The following is a 22,239-nucleotide window of genomic DNA, read 5'->3' as shown; positions in this document are numbered from 1 at the left end:
ATATGCTTAAAAAATATTTGGAAAAAATTGTGGTAGGTGGTGAATCCATATAAGCAACAGAAGCTACTGGCATTTGAAATCAAATTACCATCATGTGCTGCCTTCAGATAAAAAACAATATCGTTTTGATTAATAAGTCTCCGTCTCTATCTGTCTGCGTGCCTAAATTCCTGATGGTGTTAGACCTAAATACTTAGTTCTATTTTGTGTACTCTTATTTTCCATATTCCACGCATCCTTAGTATTTTGCAAGCAAAAATATAGGAAGGAAACTTTAAATGTTGTGCTTATTTCCTGTAATTAATGTGTTAATACTGAGCACGCCATGTCCTAATTCTTTCTGCAGGCTTTTGGGATTTTCTTTTTAACACGCTTCTGCTACTTTGTCTTTCTTAATTTAATTCCTTTATGATCCCTCCTCCACTCCCCAGTATCCCCCTCATTGTCTGTTGCTTTGGAGGTTTTTCTAAGTGTCTACACAAACTAGCTGTGTATTTTGTACCTTTTATGGTGCCTTTGAGAATACGTTCATAACAGTGACCTGCTGCCCAAACTCTCTAGCTTGTCTGAGTAAATGGCAAAATTATGGTAGCTTGTAGATTTTTTTTTTTTTTAAATCTGTTAATACTTTCCTGACCTATTCTGTGTGGTTTTTAGTTAATCTCTGAAACTATTCTCATATATAGTGCTCAAAAGACCTATAAAGATATACCGAATTTTCTCCCTATTTTCTCCATTTGAAGAGAATGATTTTACTTTTTTTTTTTTTTTTTTTGGATCCCATATAATCTGACTCAACAGGATAGACACTGTTTTCTAAGCAAACCCCATTTTTCATGCTAATGAGCTTCCATAAGTAATTATTATATATAGTAGTAAGAGAGAGCTGATTGCCTACTTTATTGCTGCTGTCTCTTTAGGCCAGGCCTACATCCCAGCATACTCAATACTACAAAGTTAACCATCTTTCTATATTTCTTCTCTAGAAAACCTCAGAAGAATAACAGATTTAGTTTGAGATACAAATAAAAAGATCGGAAAGCACATGATTTATTGAACTTGACAGTTATCATACAACAGCTCTCTGTCTGAGTGATTATGCACATGGGAAATGATATACTGCAAGTTGAATATTTTAGTCATGTGCATAACTTTGAAGTGATGGATTATGAAACGTATTTTTCCGTGGTATTTAGGTTACTGTAATCTAAAGCAAAGCTTTGCAACATGGTTATTGCTTTATACGCTTTCATATACTGTCTAAGACAAGAGAGAGGGTAAGGCAATGCGTTGACTCTTAATAATTGATGAATGATCTATCATTTCGAGTACTGACATAAGTGATCCGTTTTGACAGAAGTTTTTGAGGTGTTCTTTCCTGACTAAAGAATGATGAGCACAATAGAGCTGGCTCGCGAACACGAGGAAGCAGGTTTTAGGAAGAGCGTCTTGACTCAGGAAATAAATAATGAGCAGTTTAAAGAATAAGCATATTGAAGAGTAGCTGTCAAAACTAGAAAATAGCTGCAATTAATCCTGCGAATAAATTTGATGGATCTACTGTGATCATAATTTAAGGTGATGGAAAAGAGAGAAGAGGAAAGAGAAAAAAAAAGAAGTTGCATTGCCTTAGGTGCATGAGAACAACAGGAAGGTAAAAGGGATGTGCTTTAGTTCAACCATTCATTAAGTTAATTTCCTCACTCTCAGCAAAAAATCATACAATTCATTCCACGGGACAAAGAGCAGGCATAAGACCGTCAGCTATGAGCTAATCCACCCATCAATTTGCTGGGACTTGCTGTACTCCAATAGTAGACTTAAGGTGCTTGGTACTTAAGGTGCCAAAGCCTCTCCTTATTTAAAAACAAAACAAAACAAAAAAACTTAAGAAAATTTCCTTGTTCTGCATTGCACTGGAGGGTTACCTTCTCCTGGGTATGTGCAGAACTTGAGTCCTGGGAAAATTAAACATCCTCTCTCCTGGGGAAAGAGCAGCAGTGTGAAACATCAGCTGTTCTGCTCTTCTGCAGCTCTTTTGGAGCTCCTGACTTACTAATCCCGGAACTGATGCGAAGACAAAATAACTGTGTCTTGTTCTGTCAGGAGGAAAAATGTTTTTCTGTTTTCAGTAATGGGTGACCAGAATAATGTTCAGATCTGACCAAAATCCCAATTCTGTTCTAACCATTGAGACAGTGGGAAAGTGAGAGCTGTTAACCTACCAGGAGAGCTGGCAGTCTTGGGATGAAGAAAGTTGTTAAGTTCCCCCGAGACACGCAGGAGGAAGGGTAATATTCCATATTGCAGTAACGCCTCTTGATGTATTTTGCTCTCAGCACTTCAAGCATAGGAGAGGTTTAAAGGTGCTGATAATTTTTTTTCTGCTGTACATGTCCACAAAGATCTCTTGCTCTCAGGTTATATCACTGGGGTTACACTGGCTAAAAGTAACAGTTATGGAAAAAGTCATCAAAACTTGCAGCAAATGGTTCTGCTGCTTAGGTTTGTCAATATATATAGGCTGCGTGAAGATGATCCCATTGATGCTAATCAAGACTATTGCAGGACTAAATGAAAAAGGCAATGCTGACAAATATGAGGTAAATTATATTGAAAGAATACTTTGAAGTTCTCATAGTCTTCAGGATTTCTTAATAAATTGTCCTGTCATAAAGGAGATGGGACAATTGATATGGATAGGTCATTGAAAACATGCCATCTGCATGGTTAAACATGGGACTTTCAGAGGACTGCCAAAGATTACGGGTGGCATGAAAAAATTTCTAATGAGGGGTGATTTAAAGCAACAAGCAAAAGAAGTATCATAACAGATAGAAAAGAATACGCATATAAAAAAAAATTCGGCTTTCCTCTTGCCTTTTCAATAACACACAAAAATACAGTGAATGAAATGAAAAGACAGTACGTGTAAAGCTTTAAAAATAAATTCATAGTGCTTAACAACCTTTGGAACTTTTTGCCACACTACATAATTGATGTTAAATAAAGATATGAAGAGAGCTTTTAAGAAGTTTGTCAAAATAATGACAATATGTCTTGTTAGAAGGAAACTTTGGGGTTTATTTTCTTCTTTAAGATACATATAAATTGGTGGTTTAGATCATAAAATGCCATCGAAGTTTTGCTATTTAGATAGACTCTTCCTTTATAGGCCAGTTAGTATCATCATGATGCTGGGGTGACACACGAAGAATGTGGAACGAGCCATTCAAATTAGGACATTCGGAAGATACTGGAGTGGTGGCAAAACCCAGTTACAAGAAAGCAATTCACAAAGTGTCAAAAGGAAAGCACAGGCCACACACATTGTCTTTGTCAGAGTGTTCACTTCAGAGGTTAAGGGAGTGATGAAAGCATTTGTCATGTTAAATTAGTTTTTAGCTCTTCAGATTCATGCCAAACTTGGAGAGGAAAAGATATAGGAAGGAGGAGAGGAAAAAAGAGAGTCACCTTGTGTCTTTCACGAAGTGTTTGCTGCCAAACATAAATACCACATTTTTGTAAGCCCCTACACTGCTCTGATTTCTGCCAATCTAACTTTAAGCATCAAAGAATATCTGACCATCAACGTGTCAGTACGTTAAAAATGCGGTGATTTAAAGTGTTTAGACTTTCCTTTGGAGAAAAAAAACCCAAAACCTGTTATTTTCTGTGGAAGTTAAAAGCTACAATGGGCTTGCTCCACTTGAAAATAGTATCTTGAGCCTCACACTGATAATTTTTAGAGTATTGATGCTATTTTGTCTGCTCCTATCATGTGCAAGAAGATACGGGAAAAATAAAAGGAAAATGATAGAAAGAAATTATGAGAATAGCATGCTTGCACTACATCTTCAGTGCATATGTTGCACATGAAAATGTTATTGCTCATTTATTCATCAGATTTGTTTGGCCTTAAAAACACATGGGGTTTAATTTCATTTTTCTGCCTAAACTTAAAATAATATATTCCCTTCTGTGCTATAGAAAAGGCTGAATCGCCAAAGGGTCTGGCAGTTAATTATGCAAATGAAAATGTCTTTTTTTTTATTATTCTCCATATATATATATATATAAAATTAGAGCCTGAAAAATAGCTGTGCACAGAGCAAATATTTTGGTAAATATCTTGCTATTAAGAAAGCATCATAGTAGGTGTTTTAAGGATAAGACATATAGGCAAAGAAATGGTTAATTTATTTGGTTATCCCTCTTCTTCCCACAAAAGTATGCGTTTGTTTCTGTGACAGACAATAAACGTGATGGGGTTTCTGAAAAAATTAGACTTGGAAGTAGAAGTCTCGTGTTTACTCTGCATCAAATATGTGTACATACCACAGCTTGCATAAAATTGGATTCCTCGGGTGTTGATATGAACTTTAATTATTTTATTCCCACAAACTAGTCAGATATTTGCTAATGTAAGTGCTTGTGTGAAGTTTCTTGTTCATTCGTATTTGTAATTCCTTCCACTCCGAAGTCCAGTTGTCTTTTTGGCCCAGATTCCACAGATCAGGGTTCACCAAAACAGTTTGCTCTAGTGGCTATCTCATGTATCAGTTGATTTTTTTCCTCTCTCGGAGTTGTTTTTGATGAATGGCAACCAAGGTTTCATGTGATTCCGTATGTTGCATTTGTTGTTTTTCACTTGTAGAGTCAGAAAACCACTGACTTTGTCTTGTCCAGACTTCACCGCAACCATATATGCCAGCCAGTGTGGAAACCAAGACTGGAAAAGATGGGACCTCTGAGAGGCAGAGGGCATCTGGCTGCCAGTCACGGCTATCGGCTTCACTTGAAATCAATGTAAACCGAGGGAGCTCTGCCCCTTGCAAGATTAGCTGACGACAGAAGGTTCTGTTCTTAAATTTGCATTGAAAACAGGTGTCAGTTAAGGGGCAATAATTGAATTTTAGAATATGCCTGTCATATTTTAAATGTCACACGTTCAGTCATTCTTATTGATTGATAGCAGTCAATCTGAGAGAGAGGAGTGCTAGCTCGGAAAGCTTGTCTCGGAGAAGCGAGCCTTGGAGCCTCACAAGGAAAAGCATCTGGCCCCATTCCATAAGAAAACTATGCACTAGTGGTGGGAATCATGGAGCCTGGCTCCAGGAACTTTAGATATGGCTTTCTAGCCTACCAAGTGTTCTGTTTCACAGTCCAAAAGCATAAGAGGTTCATCAGGTGAAGGAGACAATTTTCCTACAGACAAAACACTCCAGCTGCTGTATATGCATAACACCACAAGGAACAGGAGGATTTTTATGCGAAATTCCTGGGGTATAGTTTGCCTGTGCTTCTCCTGAGTCAAAAATAAAAGCTTGATCTACAGATTTGTTCCAAGAAAAGCCAGTGTACCTACTGTTTTGCCTAGCGGAGATCTCAGAGATAATGGCGGTGGCTGCCTTTCAGCATGAAGGGGCAGCCTTACCAGCCTGTTCTATTCTCTCTGTCTTTGTCGAGGATTTTCATACAGTAAACCTCAGCACTTGAAACTAGAGTGAGACTACCGTTGCCATAAGTCACAAAGTGCTGTCACATGCTTAGCACTTGAATTTTAAAACCCTTCCTGCTTAGCTTCCCGGTCAGACAAGCATACTCTGAAAGCTTGGCAAGAAACAGGAGACCAAGAGCACGGGGGGTTTGAGTGCTATTGGGGTTCTGGTTTGGGGGGCACATTTTTGCTTTTTTTTCAATGCACATTGCACAACACAGTCTAGGATGTGTCTGAGAAAACATTTTTCACAGATTCTGGTAGTGCTCCCCAGGAGCTGTTAAAATATATTGCTGTGAACTTGCGTAAAGTAACGTAACTGCCAGCTATACTGGCTGATGCTGCTCTACGCAGAACACGTCGTGTGGTAGAGGTTAGCATCACAAAAATGAGCAACGTGATGTATCGGGGTAGCAACGGCTATCCTGGGAATTTTAGAGAGACGGTGTTTAAAGTTAGTAGTTTAATAGTACAATTATTATTTATAAAGTACAGGGTTTGGCTTTTTCTACTCAAAGCTGCAAGAACGGCTTTCTCAGAGATACGTGCTTCCCCCGCTCCCATTTGGGAAGCACGTGATGTGCTTCACGTGCACTGTCGTCATCCTACCATGCACGGACTAGAAAACATCCTGGGTTTCATAATGGCTGTGAACAGAGCCTATTCTCACCTTCATCAGTGCAAATACTGAGTATTATGAATCTTTTTAGTAGTCTAGGATTTAATCCCAGAATCACAGGTATGAAGTCTTTTCAGGGTGAAGAGATAGCAGAGATAAGTAGATGCAAAACAAGTCTTGCAGGAAGTCAGGGGAAAGACGACAAAAAAGCTTTGAGATACTTCAGTGAGACGTGCTTTATAACCTAGCCCAGCATACCGAGAGGAGACCATTTTTCAGGGGAAAAGTAAGCATAAGGGATATTGAAGATTAAATTTGGCTAATATCATGCCAAGTCAGAGAAACCTATCAAATAAACCTGTGGTCATTCTCTCTGAAAAGTCAATGTTCAATATCAGTGTAAAATGCCTCATTTCTCCCTGGAGGAATATTGCTCTGTTAGCAGCTATTTACATTGAGATCACCAGTTGATCATTTATGGATTCATTTATATTGATTATTTGTTGCTGTGCTGCTTTGTTAACTCATTGTGTTGTTTTGCAGTTAGCGCGCTTACGGATTTTATTCATTTAAGTGTAGAATGTTTGCCTTTAGGAACATAATTATTGCTCAATGGGTTAATAGGAGATTGAAAGATGTGACGTGGATTCTGTACGTGTGGTAAATGCAGCTCTTACAACACTATTATGAAAGCCATGATAAAAACACAAATAAAAAAATACTTAAGTGTACTAAAGAGATGAGAGAATATTCAAGGAACTTGCAGGAAGACAAAATACAAAAATAAGAATCAAATTTAAGTTGTGAAAATAATAAGACAGGGTAACAGACTAAAGAAATTGTGGAGCACAAGAAGTTGAACAGTGGGAAGAGAAATGACACGTCACTGTGAAATTACAGAAAACTCTACTCACCATATCATATAATGTGGTGACGTTACCTCCTTTCAGTAATGTAAAAAACTGTTTAAGACACAGTTTTCGGGTTCATTTCAGCTCTTGCTTATTCAGGTTTTAATTCTACTGCTGTATTCTAATTCTATAAGCCTTGCTGCATCATTGTCGTGGTTTAGCCCCAGCCAGCAACTAAGCACCACGCAGCCGCTCGCTCACTCTCCCTCCCACAGTGGGATGGGGAAGAGAATTGGAAAAAAACTCGTGGGTTGAGATAAACACGGTTTAATAGGACAGAAAGAAAGAAGGAAACAACAATGATAATACCAACAAAGGAATGTACAAGAACAAGTGATGCCCAATACAGCAATTGCTCACCACCCGGCGATCGACAGCCCATCCCCGAGCAGCAATTTCCACCCCCCGGCCAACTCCAGTTTATGTACTGGGCATGACGTCATATGGTAGGGAATATCTCTTTGGCCAGTCTGGGTCAGCTGTCCCGGCTGTGTCCCCTCCCAGCTCCCCGTGCACCCCCAGCCTGCTCGCTGCAGGCCAGCATGAGAAGCTGGACTGTCCTTGACTGCTCAGCAACAACCCAAAACATCAGCACCTTATCAACAGTTTCTCATCCCAAATCCAAAACACAGTCTCACACCAGCTTCTGTGAAGAAAACCGGCTCTATCCTGGCTGAAACCAGGACAATCATACTTTGAGCTGCCTGCTCACTTCACTACTCAGATACAGAAAATTCCAGGTGTCTTATATATTCTATATGTCCAGTAATAAAGTCGTTGACTTGCTAAGGTCAGTGAGTTTGAATATTTAGCACAACATATTCACGTTATGTTGTGCCTTGTTATTAATTCTTCATATGATAGCCTTGTAGTTATAATCAGAAAAAAATAGCATCTTCCGTGACAACCTATCTGATCCCTGGGGCAAATTTTACATTTCAGATGTAAGTTTTAAAGGTTATAGGATAATTCAGGTTGGAAGGGACCTCTGGAGGTCTCTAGTCCAATCTTTCTGCTCAAACTTGAGTGATCTCTGAAGTCCAGTCTGGTCTTGGAGGACCTTCAAGGACAGAGATTGGGCAACCTGTTCCACAGCTTAACTGTCCTCATGGGGAAAAAGTGTTTTCTTATATCCAGGTTGAGTCTTGTTTCAATGCACACCCTGGGCCTTTCATGTTCTGACCATATACCAGTGTGAAGAGCCTGGCTCCACCAACTAGATGACCTGTAGGTATCAGCAGGCTGCTTTTAAGTCCCCATAGCCATCTCTTCCCCAGGATAGACAAACCCAGCTCCGTCAGCCCCTTCTCCCAGGGCAAGTACTCCAGCCCCCCAGGTCCGTCCTGATGGCCTCCTCTGGACTTGCTCTGTTTTATTGATGTCTCTGTCATATCAGGAGGCCCAAAACTGCGTGCAGTTATCCTAGAAGCAGACTAATGTGTGCAGAGCAGATGGGCATAACTGTCTCCTCCAGTCTACTGGCTGTGCTTCTGTTCCTGCAGCCCAGGATACTGCTGGCCGCCTCTGTGACCAGGGCGTGTTGCTGGCTCGTGTTTGGTGCTCTGTCCACTGGGACCCCAGGGCCTTTCCCACTGTCCTGGTTTCAGCTAGGTTAGAGTTCTTTTTTCTTCCTAGTAGCTGGTATAGTGCCATGTTTTGCATTTAGGGTGAGAATTATCTTGATAACACACTGATGTTTTAGTTGTTGCTAAGCAGTGTTGACACTAAGTCAAGGACTTTTCAGCCTCTCGTACTGCCCTGCCAGCGAGGAGGCTGGAGGGGGTACAAGAAGCTGGGAGAGGGCATAGCCGGGACGGCTGACCCCAGCTGGCCGAAGGGACATCCCGTACCGTAGGACGTCATGCTCAGTATATGAACTACGGGGAAAGCTGGCCGGGGGCCGCTGCTCGGGAACTGACTGAGCATCAGTCAGCGGGTCGTGAGAAATCGCATTGTGTATCACTTATTTTGTGTTAGTACGAACCCTTATTGGTAGTATAATTATTAGTATTATTTTATTAGTAGTATTATTAGTACTAACACTAATTGTGTTAATACTAATGCTTATGATTAGTACTATTAATGTTATTTTCCTTTCCTTTTCTGTCCTATTAAACTGTCTTTATCTCAACCCACAAATTTTCCTGTTTGGTTTTTTTTTCTCCCCAGTTCTCTCCCCCATCCTACTGGGGGTAGGGGGTGAGTGAACGGCTCTATGGTGTTTAGCTGCCTGCTGGGTTAAACGACAGAGCTGCTCCCCAGCCAGTCAGTCCCCAGTTTGTACCACTGCAAGGAGTTATTGTTCCTAGTGATTTGAGCCACTGAGCCATTTGAGCTAAACTCTAATGTATGTTGTCCTTTCACTGAGTATGAGTGTTTTTTTTCCACAACAGCATTTGACCATGATGGGTATAGGTGAGCCAAAGCTGAATTTATTTAATAAAGTAAGGGTTGTAGGAAGGAGAGGCTCCTTTTCTGGCTGATGCATGTATACTTTCTTAATATTCAGGGAATTCTGTCCTACTTCATTTCCCATAATTGTTTCTGACATCAGAAGCTTGAATTACAATGCCAAAATGAAGAATGTAGTTGGTTAGAAAAGTCTGTTTTGACTTGTATGTTGAGCAGATTTGATAATGAGAGAATCACTATTAAGCCCCACTGTGTGATTATTAGACACTACTAATGTCTTTATCGTGGCTATTACTAAATACTAGAAAAGACAAGCATTTTTATTAATACAGTTTCTTAATGGAAGAGGAATTTCATTCTCTTTTGTTGATCTTACAGGACCTTACCTAAAACTTTAAATATGCTCTGGGTTCAGTTTGTTTTCTTCTCCGGGATGTCCAGATTTATCCCTCTGTGTCGTGTTTAATTTTTAAAAGGTACTATACATAATACATAACAGTGCTGCAGTTAATTTAATTTTAAGCTTTTTTTTTTTTTAATTTGCTGGTTGGTTGATCATCTGATTTCTTCCAACATTTTTCTTACTAAATACTTCCTGAGGAAAGCCACAGAACAGAAGATGTTTTCACATACTAATGCCAGCGTGGTGGAACAGATTCCCCATTTGCTGGATGAGGAGGAGTACCCAGTTTCTGCGGCATTTTATTTGCCTTGCAGGAGTTGACCTGGATTTGCCGAGGCTCTTTGAAAGGCCAGTCTGTCTATTGCGTATGTGCTGTCTGTACCTGTATGTTAAGAGTTGTTTCGTTTAAATCTGTGTGCTGCACTCTTTTTGCAGTTATGTTTTAGGTTTTGTATATTTGCATCTTCTCCTTTCAATTTATTTATTCCTCCTGCAAGAGACTTCCTACTTTCCGCGAGGTGCAGATGACTGCATATAACTTATGAGTAATCAGGGGCTGAAGAGTTGTATGAGGAAGGCAGGAGATTATCAGAAGGCCCTAATCCTACCTGAAGAAGGTCTACTTCAGCAGGAGGCAAGGCATGAGCTGCTGGTTCTCATTATCCTGATTTGGCCACATAAACCAACTTCAGCACAGTTGTACCGACAGCAAGTGCAAAGCCTACTACCAAAAGGTTTGGCAGTGTAGCTGAAATAATTTTGTGTAGGCAGAAGAACAAAATTACAGATTTTCAATTTGAAATCAGGAACTTTGTGCTACAGTTATGCCTCCTAAATTTGGAAACCATGAAACCCCTGGGTAATTCTAGGGGAGCTAGTTTGATCCAAGGCATGTGGTTTATCAGCAATTTCAGGTTTTGCTCCTGATAATTGGAATTGGTCTTAACTGAACTGGAGCGGTGAGGGTAATGTTTTCTTTTGCAGAAGAAAGGAGATTCTTCTTCTGTGAGAATGTACTTTTACTGGAGGATTTCTGTGTTCAGTTATTAGAAGTCTTTAAAAGAGAGGAAAACAGTGCTTGATATGCTGAGAAAATTAATAGATGCTGGAAAAATGTCAGGAGTACATAACAAGTACCCCAAGGTAATGTAAGGGCATAAAGGTGGGAACTTGTGACACCTCTGCTGGTCTGTGGGAAATGCAAAATACTGTGGGAAATACAAAGTGAAGTAGAAGTTAAACAATCTCACAGCGGGCATACTCACAGTTACCAGAGAAAAGCAGTGCAACACTGTAGTCGCATTTACCTTGTAGTAACGGGTTATTATGCCTATATCATAGTGTAGGTATATACCATAATACAGTCTTTTCAGAGGAGAGAACTATGCATGTTTATCAGAATGTGGTGCAGAGCTGGGATCTAAAAATACAGAATTGTGTTAAAAATGGCTACAAGGCAGCAGAGACCACAAAAAGAAAGGAGGTGCAATTTAGACCTGTAAGATTTATTGAGCCAAAACTTTATTTCACCTGTTGTTTCTTTCTTCATATATATCCCCTTTTACATCTTGAGACTCCATTAATCACTGAAATCCAAAACCCCAACCACATGAGAAAAGAGAAGGGAAGAGCCCATAGTGGAGCCTGCTCATTAAGAAAAGCTCAGGTATCTGGTTAGTCTTACTCTTGCATGGGGAGTTTTTAACTTTTCTTTTTATGTTTTTATGTCATTTTAATAATGACATTTAAATAATGTTATTGTCTTTATAGAGAGAATTTATTTTGAACCTTAAAAACATCAAAGTTCTTCAACATGGGTGAGGGATTTGGGGCTTGGTTCATTAAGAGCGTTAGGGTCTTTTTCACAAGAAGAATTTTTCTGCACCTCTGGAGGCTTCCTGAAAATCCTGAAATAAATAATAGAAAAATAGTGATTTAAAACCTAATTTCTAATACAAACCAGACCTGGCTGTCTAGATGAAGAATAAGCTTCAATAAATGGGAGACAGACGCAAGCCTCTTCAGTATGAAGAGTAGCGAGGATGCAGAAATAGAAATAGGTTTTTCATTACATGAGGGATTATGCTTGGGCCAGAAACGGCAAGTATTCTGTGGACCGCAGCTGCACTTTCTCTCTGCTGTTGTATTAGCTGGTAATAGTAAAACAATGATGTGATGGTAGAGACAGCGATTTGTTCTCAGAAATACAGACAAGTTGTTTTCCTTTTCTTTGCTTGGATTGCCATATTGCACTCTATGGCATATCTTAAACGTCTACCCTTTCGCAGCAAACGGGCTACAAATTAAAATATACGTTCTCGTTGAGCACCACCTGAGGATGCACATACAGCTGCTGATGTGCTCCCGTAGCCAATCTTTTCTCCTGTCGTCCTGACCCTCCGGAGTCTATTCAGGGACCCGTTACTTGCTTGCACAACCCGGGCCATGGCAATTGCTGCAGCAGCCACAGGCAAGTGCCACCAATTAGGCCTGCGGCTAAGCAAGTGTGTTACTGTTACTGAACGCAGTGGATTTATAGACATTCAAGAAAACAGCAAGATGCATCTTGCTGCTTGATTGGTTTTCTCTCATTTGATCGGTACTACCCGCGCTCATATTAACAGGGAGACTGGAAATAGTAGTGGTTTTCAGGATGTAGTTTGGTGAAGGGTTTCACTCAATCTCATCTTAGAGTGTTTGCAAAGGGAAATTTCTGAGGTTGAAAAGCTATGGTTTTCATCTGTTCTTTTACACTTTATATAGATCTCTGACAGAACGAGGTTTATCTTTTGCTTTAGGACAAATAAAGGTTTAACAACATCTGATACACGCAGTTCTCTTCATCTTTAGATTGTTGGGGTTTTGCTTGTCAAAATTCTATGCAAGTTCTTTCTATAAAAATCGCTGTGAAAACGGTCTGCTTAACTGTTTCACTGTGCTATGAAGTATTGTTTTAATATGTTGTTTGACTTTTTAAAGTGAGCATTCATAAATCACTCATCTTTTCTTCCATATTTACCAGTAGAAAACTGTAAACATCTAGAACAAAAAAGGCTTTTAAACACAGTGCAATTTGCTTAACACTGATTTGCAACTCCTGGAATAGTAGATACACAACAGGTAAATTGAAAGAGTGGGGATCTGCTTTGCTTTGACTGTGCGTGCATATTGAAATGTACAGTTTTGACTGTGGTTTCCATGGTTTGAGGCACAGATATTTAGTATGGAATTCACCATTTTGGAACTCCTGAGTACCAGTTTCAAAGCTATCGGCATCCCAACCCTCATTTCAACCTGAGTCTGAAGTAGGAGACCTTTTAGTAGCTACTATTAGTCGAGTAGTGTTTTGCTGATGAGTAGTCCTCGATACAGCCCGGCTGAGTGGTTTAGGTCCTTGGGCAGGTGTAACCTGCTAGAACAATCCGTGCAGTCCCGGGGCTCTTTCTGGCACTGTCTTTTTCAGGGGCCCCAGAGACGCAGGAAGAGAGTGAACTGCAGGTTGTGTGTTGGGCTACAACGCCCCGGTGCCAAGCACTGGCAGCCCTATGGCCGTGGCCCTGGGCGCCCAGTTCCCGTGACCAGTGCGCACGCGGTAATTTCCCAGGGAAGGAGCAGCACGTGGCCTCGGGCTGACTTCATGCAATCCATCCTATTTTTTTTTGCCTTTTGAGTCTGGAACCTTATCCTGAGCACAGACGTTAGCTTTTCCTAATAGAGAGGTCCAAACCAAAGCTCAGGGCCCTAGGCTTAGGAATTCCAGTTCTCTTAACATGTAGATGAATTTTTTTTTCCGGCTGTCAGCTATCCTTTAATTCCTTTTGCAGATTTTGTTTTAAGTGCTCTTCATTAACAGCTGCTGCTGCGTGCTACAACTTCTATACTCTAACAAACCCAGAGCAGCTTGCAAGAGGTAACGGTTGCATATATTGCATACCTTGCTTTTTCTTTAGTATAGCCATGACTCTGGAACCATATGTATTTTTTATAGTTGCACAAAGCAGTTGCCTAAGTTCAGTACCCAGGGATCTGACGCATGGGAAAATTACTGAACGCAGCAGTTCACCAGGAAGTTTCTGTGTGGATGCTTTTAGCCAAAATTTGCAAGTTTTCTTACAGTTTTACTGTGTGACCCCAAGTCTTTCTGTTTTCCAAGACAAGAGACTTTTGTATTGCTTGCAAGGCAAAACAGGCCTCAAATACCAGGAGTAAGATATGGGGTTTTGGAGGTGGCAGTGATTCAGTCTTTTCCTGTGTTCAGTAAGGTTGCTCATTAAAATCTTCAGATGAAAGATTTACTGATTTCATCAAGGGCAGGAGACAGACAACAAGTCCATTGATTCTCTTAAGCAGTCAGGGTTTAGCTAGGCTCCCTCGTAACGGTTGGGCACCCAGGCACTTGGAGATAAAGGCAAAGGTGTACAACTGCATGGAAGATAACAGTGACTCTTTGTTTCCTTTGGCTGGAAATTTAAACACAATCACGTCCTTTCTTGGCCAAAGGAAAATGCAAAATCCTAGATGCTTTCTCCTCACTTGAAGCGTCAGTGGGGCTGCGGGGCTTCTTCCTACCCTCTTTTACCAGGATAGCTTTTGTTAAAAACAATTTACGTCAACGTGCATGTGCACTGTGCAACGTGTGTTCAGTCTTTAGTGAGTCACGCTGCTTACCGGTGCCAGCTGTGGACGGGGGGGAGGCCTCCGAAACCCGTGTGTGTCACCGCTGTGTAAATATCCCCTTTGTCAACTCAGGAACTGGAAATCCTGCAGTCGTTATCCCCGGTTTTCAGTGATATAGATGCCCTGCATGCCATTTACAAATTGAGACACTGTTGCTCAGGATAAAATGCCATTTCAGTTTGAACTCTGACTAGTCTGGCAAGATAAAGACGGCATTATTCTATGATAGTTTTACCTTATAAAGCTTTTCCTAAATATAAACCGAGTTTTTCCCTAAAGCCTTTTCTTGGAAGTCAAAGGTCTGGATTGAAATGGCAAGCTTATAATAGAGCTTGGGCTGCAGATTATGAAAAGGCCAAGTTTGCAGCAGACAGAATTATATTATACTTGTCTTTAGTTTACTCATTGTTTGTATTTATGTGTATAGCTATTTACAAACTGAACTGATTTCTATATATATATTTGCGGATTTCTTTCACCTTCTTTTTGTGTTTCTAGATGCACTTAAGTCATATGTAGATAATTTTTTGTGCTATACTAAAAATAACCAATATTACCATAAATTGACAGAAAGGATGAAAATATTTCCCTATTTTTTAGCTTGCTTATTTTATGTATTTGTCAGAATTTTACCCTAGGCCCGTTCTTGAAAATATTCCACATGTACCTTTCTGAAGTTTATCGGTAATGCACATGGAAGTAAAGTCAGGAGTGGGAAAACTAATGGTCATTTGTGTAGGCTTTTCTGCAGCAGGGGAGAAGGCGGTAACTGGAAATACTCTTATTTTCTTTGGTGAGATTCAGAGCATCTTAAAGTGTTTAATATTTTGGAGTAAGCTAGTACATATTGGCCACCAATAATTACTGACAATAAATTACAAAATTGTACTCTTTTTAGCTTGTGAAATGTGACTTAGACCCATCGTTGCTACAAGGTTGTCCATAGTTTCTGTGCAATGTTTTGTATAACCGTTAGTATAGCGTACGTAAGGTTCACTGGACACTAAATCTAGACTCCCAACAGATTTACAGATCAGCTGGGTCTGCAGAAAACTGACGTTCCCTGTGTCCGTTTTTGTGCAAGAGGACACTAGAGAAAGTCTTTCGGCAAAAGCCATTTAGGACAAAGTGGTTTGTCCCAGTTATGAAGTTGGGGAAAATTCCTCTTACTTGCATTTTGACAGTATGGATTTACAACCAGCCTATGGCTGAGCAAAACTCAGGCTGAAAATATTCTTGGGCACCTCTAAAGCTTTAAAGCAAAGTTTTCTCTCTGCTGCGCTAGCTGAAGGTTAGATGCGGTCTCCTGCGAGCATGGGGTGAGGCAAGGGGACGGTACAGATTTTTCACTTCCTCTTCTCTTAACGTAAGATCATCTGGATTTGACCATCCGTTTCTTCCCTGTCCTCGGCACTGGTGCAGGCGCCGCCTCACGGTGTCTCTCTGGCACCATCAATCTATTGTATGAGCCTGCAAGTCAGAAATGGGCTGGGATGCCTTGCTAGGAAAACAAATCCCACTAGTGTCCTAGCCGAGGACTACCAGATGGGGCTACATTCTGCTATCCCTTTAGTAAATCTAGCTAGAAAATTGATAACCAGCTTTTTCAACTTAAACTGAAATAAACTAAGTCCTAGGTCAACAAAAGGAATTCCATGTACCACCTCATAGCACTTGCCTTTGCAGTTGAAGTTAGGGTTGATAGATTTCTTTTAATCATGCTTTCCCTTCCCCCATTGTATTTTCTTACGGGCATTTTAATTCTTGATGGTCTGGACATCTTCTAGATGACCCAGATATTGCTGACGTCTTCCAAGAAAATGCAGTTTTAATTATGCACTTGGATTTTATTAAGGGAAAACACATATTCTGTGGCACTCTCCTAATTAAACAAAAGTTTGTGTAGAAGCCATTATTATAAATTTTATTTTCCTTAAGAAAAGTGAGCATCTTATTTAGGAGCAATAAAAATTTTGTAAGTTTTATTTATTTGTAAAGCAATAGCTGCTGTGGTTGAAATTAAACATGGAATCATGCTGCTTCTGATTAATTCTAGCAGAGAATAGCCAAAGAAAGGACTTGATTTTTCTGTAAATAGGCTAAATTAGCTTCTGGTAAATAATGATAGTTGGAGGAATTGAACAGAAAGGCAAAAATTTTATTTCCTGCTCAATGAAATTACTCATTTTTTTTAAAATAATGCTTGAAGTTAAGGCTATGATTCACTGTTTTCTAGAATTGACGCGAATAATAGTTAATGCTAATTTAGCTTATAAGCACTTTACTGAGGGGAAAGTAAATGTTGTTATTCCTACATTCTGGATGACTAAATTGAGTTTCAGTAACATATATATTTTACATTGCTGTAAAAAATCGATCTTCGGTCTGCCTGTTTTGAGTGTCTGTTTTGAGCAGTATCAGGCTCTGTGTTCTGGTATTTAAAAGTAATGTAATAACTAGACCTAATGAAGAGCATTGGGTTTTGGAAAGAAATCATAGCACAAGGCGGTAAAGTATGATTAACAATTCATGCCTATTAAGACAGCAGAGCATGATAGACAAATCATGCACATTTTCAGGTAGTTCAGGAGGAGAGATCTGTGTGTGTGGATGTTTGTGTCTATTGATAACGAAGTGACTTCTTCACCAACTGCCGGAATGATAACATGAGGTTCACTACACTCGCTTGCCAAAGAATCCCAGATGTTCACATCACATTTGGAGCAATGTTTTAACACGGTTTTCCCTTACAGTAAGCAACGTAATTTGTTCTAGCCAACACCTTTATTTGTGAATAACCAACGTTTTGTGAGTTATTTTAATGAAGAATATTGGTGTACTATTTAAGAAGAGTTCTGATATTCTATTAAAACTTAATATGAGGGTCAGCTGAGCTTTGGGGATCTGTGTGTCAGAGTGTTTTTCTCACTGTCCTGCTCCACCTAACCACTTGTTCCCCAGCTAGTTTGATTTTGCTGGGTAACTTTATGCTATAGCCTTGGGTGCTACCAAAGCAATTAAAAACTTCCTCTGGTCTTTTAGGATGCAGGACTTGGTCTCCCAGCACAACCTTATTTATCCATTTTTATTTCAGGACCCCAAATTATTGTCCCTGTAGGGCAAAGTATTGCATTTCAGGCTGTTTGCTGGGGAAACACTGCTCCTTGGGGAAGTGCAGCTATTTCTGTACTTCTTTTTCCTCCTGTGTGCTGAACAGAGGGGAAATAGAAGTCAGCACTGCCGAGCTCTGAGAAGACTCTGTTGAGGGGAACCGAGCCTATGACATTAAGTGAATCCACTGGTTGTTGCCAGGAGATCGGCAATCGAGTGGGCAATCGGCCCACTGATTACTACCCGCTGTTGGTCATGCAGGTTGGCAACGATGAGGTTGCGCTAAGAAGCCCAAAGGCAGTCAAAAAGGACTTGAGAGCACTGGGGCGACTGGTCAATGGAGCGGGAGCACAGGTAGTGTTTTCGTCAATCCCTTCAGTGACGGGGAAGAACGCTGAAAGGAACAGGAAAGCACACCTGATCAACACGTGGCTCAGGGGCTGGTGCTGTCGTCAGAATTTTGGGTTTTTTGACCACGGGGCGGTTTATACGGCACCGGGCCTACTCGCAGCTGATGGAGTGCAACTGACGTCGAGGGGCAAAAGGATTCTTGCTCATGAGCTGGCAGGCCTCATTGAGAGGGCTTTAAACTAGATTTGGAGGGGGGAGGGGCTAAAACTGGGCTCACTAGAGTTGAACCTAGGGATAGGTTCAACGTACCAGAGTTGAAATCGATAGCCCAGCTCAGGTGCATCTACACCAATGCACGCAGCATGGGCACCAAACAGGAGGAGCTGGAAGCCATTGTGCAGCGCGACAGCTATGACATAGTTGCCATCACAGAAACATGGTGGGATGCTTCTCATGACTGGAGTGCTGCAATGGATGGCTATAAGCTCTTCCGAAGGGATAGGCAGGGAAGGAGAGGCGGTGGGGTGGCTCTGTATGTTAGGGAGTGTTTTGATTGCATAGAAATCAAAGATTGTGAAGACCAAGTAGAGTGCTTGTGGGTAAGGATGAGGGGGAAGGCCAATGAGGCAGATATCCTGCTGGGAGTCTGTTACAGGCCACCCAACCAGGATGAAGAGACGGATGAGACATTCTATAAGTGACTGGCGGAGGTCTCGCATTCGCTGGCCCTTGTTCTTGTGGGGGACTTCAACCTACCGGACATCTGCTGGAAGTATAACACGGCAGAGAGGAAACAGTCTAGGAGGTTCCTGGAGTGTGTGGAGGATAACTTCCTGACACAGCTCGTGAGTGAGCCCACCAGGGGAGGTGCCTTACTGGACCTGCTGTTTACAAACAGAGAAGGACTGGTGAGAGATGTGGTGGTCGGAGGCCGTCTTGGGCTTAGCGACCACGACATGATAGAATTCTCGGTTGTGAGTGAAGTAAGGAGAGGGGTCAGCAAAACTGCTATCATGGACTTCCGGAGGGCAGACTTTGGCCTGTTCAGGTCACTGGTTGAGAGAGTCCCTTGGGAGACAGTCCTGAAGGACAAAGGGGTCCAGGAAGGCTGGACAGCCTTCAAGAAGGAAATCTTAAAGGCACAGGAGCAGGCGGTCCCCATGTGCCGTAAGAAGAGCTAGCGGGGAAGGCGACCGGCCTGGCTGAACAGGGAGATTTTGCTGGGACTCAGGGAAAAGAGGAGAGTTTATCACCTCTGGAAGAAGGGGCAGGCAACTCACAAAGAGTACAAGGATCTCGTTAGGTCAAACAGGGACAAAATTAGAAAGGCAAAAGCCCAGCTAGAGCTCAGTCTGGCCACAGTTGTAAAGGATAATAAAAAATGTTTTTACAAATATATTAACAACAAAAAGAGAGGCAAGGAGAATCTCCATCCCCTACTGGATATGGCGGGGAACATTGTCTCCAAGGACGAGGACAAGGCTGAGGTACTTAATGCCTTCTTCGCCTCAGTCTTTAATAGCCAGTCCAGGTATCCACAGGATATTCAGCCCCCTGAGCTGGAAGACGGGGATGGAAAGCACAATGTACTCCTCATAATCCAGGAGGAAGCAGTCAAGGACATGCTAAGCCACCTGGACACCCACAAGTCTATGGGGCCTCATGAGATCCACCCGAGAGTACTGAGAGAGCTGGCGGAGGAGCTTGCCAAGCCACTCTCCATCATCTATCAGCAGTCCTGATTAACAGGAGAGGTCCCAGAAGACTGGAGGCTTGCCAATGTGATGCCCATCTACAAGAAAGGCCGGAAGGAGGATCCTGGGAACTACAGGCCTGTCAGCCTGACCTCTGTACCAGGGAAGATTATGGAGCGGTTGGTCTTGAGAGTGCTCACAGGGCATCTGCAGGACAACCAAGGGATCAGGCCCAGCCAGCATGGGTTCATGAAAGGCAGGTCCTGCTTGACCAACCTGATCTCCTTCTATGACCAGGTGACCCGCCTAGTGGATGAGGGAAAGGCTGTGGACGTTGTCTACCTGGACTTTAGTAAAGCCTTTGACAGCATCTCCCACAGCATTCTCCTGGAGAAACTGGCGGCTCGTGGCTTAGACGGGTTTACTCTTCGCTGGGTGAGGAACTGGCTGGATGGCCGAGCCCAGAGAGTTGTGGTGAACAGCGTTAAATCCGGCTGGCGGCCGGTCACAAGCGGTGTTCCCCAGGGCTCGGTTCTGGGGCCGGTCTTATTCAATATCTTTATTGATGATCTGGATGAGGGAATTGAGTGCTCCCTCAGTAAGTTTGCAGATGACACCAAGCTGAGTGGGAGTGTTGATCTGCTGGAGGGTAGGAGGGCTCTGCAGAGGGATCTGGACAGGCTGGATCGATGGGCAGAGGCCAACTGTATGAGGTTTTAATAAGGCCAAGTGCAGGGTCCTGCACTTTGGCCACAACAACCCCATGCAACGCTACAGGCTTGGGGAGGAGTGGCTGGAGGGCAGCCCGGCAGAAAGGGACCTGGGGGTGCTGGTTGACAGCCGGCTGAACATGAGCCGGCAGTGTGCCCAGGTGGCCAAGAAGGCCAACAGCGTCCTGGCCTGTATCAGTAATAGTGTGGCCAGCAGGAGTAGGGAAGTGATTGTGCCCCTGTACTCGGCACTGGTGAGGCCGCACCTTGAATCCTGTGTTCAGTTTTGGGCCCCTCGCTACAAGAAGGATGTTGAGGTGCTGGAGCGTGTCCAGAGAAGGGCAACGAAGCTGGTGAGGGGTCTGGAGCACAAGTCTGATGAGGAGCGGCTGAGGGAACTGGGGTTGTTTAGTCTGGAGAAGAGGAGGCTGAGAGGAGACCTTATCGCTCTCTACAACTACCTGAAAGGGGGTTGTGGCTATGAGGGTGTTGGCCTCTTCTCCCAAGTAACTAGTGATAGGACGAGAGGAAATGGCCTCAAGTTGCGCCAGGGGAGGTTTAGATTGGATATTAGGAAAAATTTCTTCACTGAGAGGGTGGTCAGGCATTGGAACAGGCTGCCCAGGGAGGTGGTGGAGTCGCCATCTCTGGAAGTGTTCAAAAAACGTGTGGATGTGGCGCTTCAGGACATGGTTTAGGGGACATGGTGGCGCTGGATTAATTGTTGGACTTGATGATCTTAAAGGTCCTTTCCAACCTAGTGATTCTGTGATTCTGTGAGATCAGGTATGACACCCTTTGTCCACACTCAGTGCTAAGTCACTTTTTACCATTATTTTAGCTGAGGTATATTATTTTTTCCAGAATAGACAATGATAAAGGAGCAATTTCTTCAGAGTAGGAGTGAAGCTGGACCACTTGGGGAATCTTTCAGTGCTGCTCCTATTCTGAGAATAAATTGCAAATATCAGGCTCTGGGGCTATCAGTCTAGTGTCTTTTAATAGCAGGATATTCACCTTAGAAATAAAATGAGTTGAAATATAATCTAAAGTGTCATAAGCTGTAACAATAATAATTAAATATTTTACATTAATGCTCTGTTCTGAAGGGAAGAAGACAAGTTTTATTCTATTTCCCTTCCAACTTGATGAAAAGAACTTTACGGATCAAGGAAAAAGAGCTGTGTGTTATTTCTGCTTTCTGGTTGATTTTCTTTTGGAGGGAGCGGATCCCAAACCCCTAGTGATGCTTTCAGAATTACTCTGCCCTTTCCCACCTCTGGTTTACTCATCCATCTTTTAATGCTGATACTACACACTCCTCCTTTCAATGCTATCACGTGTAGGAGTAGTTCTCTTTTGTCTGTGTTACTGTTAGTGGCGATAGCGTGTTTTCTCACTTAAGAATCTGCAGGAATCTTGAGTCTGATTCCAAGGAAAGTAATTTGTATGTTACTATTGAAAAAAAAATTACAAGGCATTGCAAAAGAAAGATAACATATAAGGAGATGAGAATTTTAGCGGTACCTATTTATTTGTAATGTAGGCAACTCTGCCAACATTCCCAAATTGCTTTTAAAAATTTTAATAGTTGTTTTGTGGAGAAGACAGTGTATATTTTGATCTTGACAGTAAGATCGTGATTTCATCCAAATAACCTGATAAAGATTAATTAGGAGAGATGTTGCAAAGCTGCTTTAAATTGCTTGTGTTTGCATGATACAGATTAATAAAACTAGATTTATTTTTATTGATTGTTGAAGTTTGACTCTGTAGAATTTTGTTCAGTTTTTGATAGCTTTTTATTCTTTGATTTCTCTGTGGAGTTAGTATAGAAAAGTGCAAGTTTTC

The 22,239-nt window shown here is 41.7% G+C and overlaps 1 protein-coding gene across 6 annotated transcripts in view; it reads left to right on the top strand.

Moving 5' to 3' along the window:
• TENM2 (teneurin transmembrane protein 2) overlaps positions 1–22,239 on the top strand; it is a gene marked incomplete at both ends in the record, with an annotated part of 548,700 nt that overhangs the window by 374,583 nt on the left and 151,878 nt on the right. The window lies entirely within an intron of this gene.

This window comes from Phaethon aethereus (genome assembly GCF_964289735.1).
Source record: "Phaethon aethereus genome assembly, chromosome: 14".
NCBI lineage: Eukaryota > Metazoa > Chordata > Aves > Phaethontiformes > Phaethontidae > Phaethon > Phaethon aethereus.
This window is presented reverse-complemented; position numbering and strand designations above follow the sequence as displayed.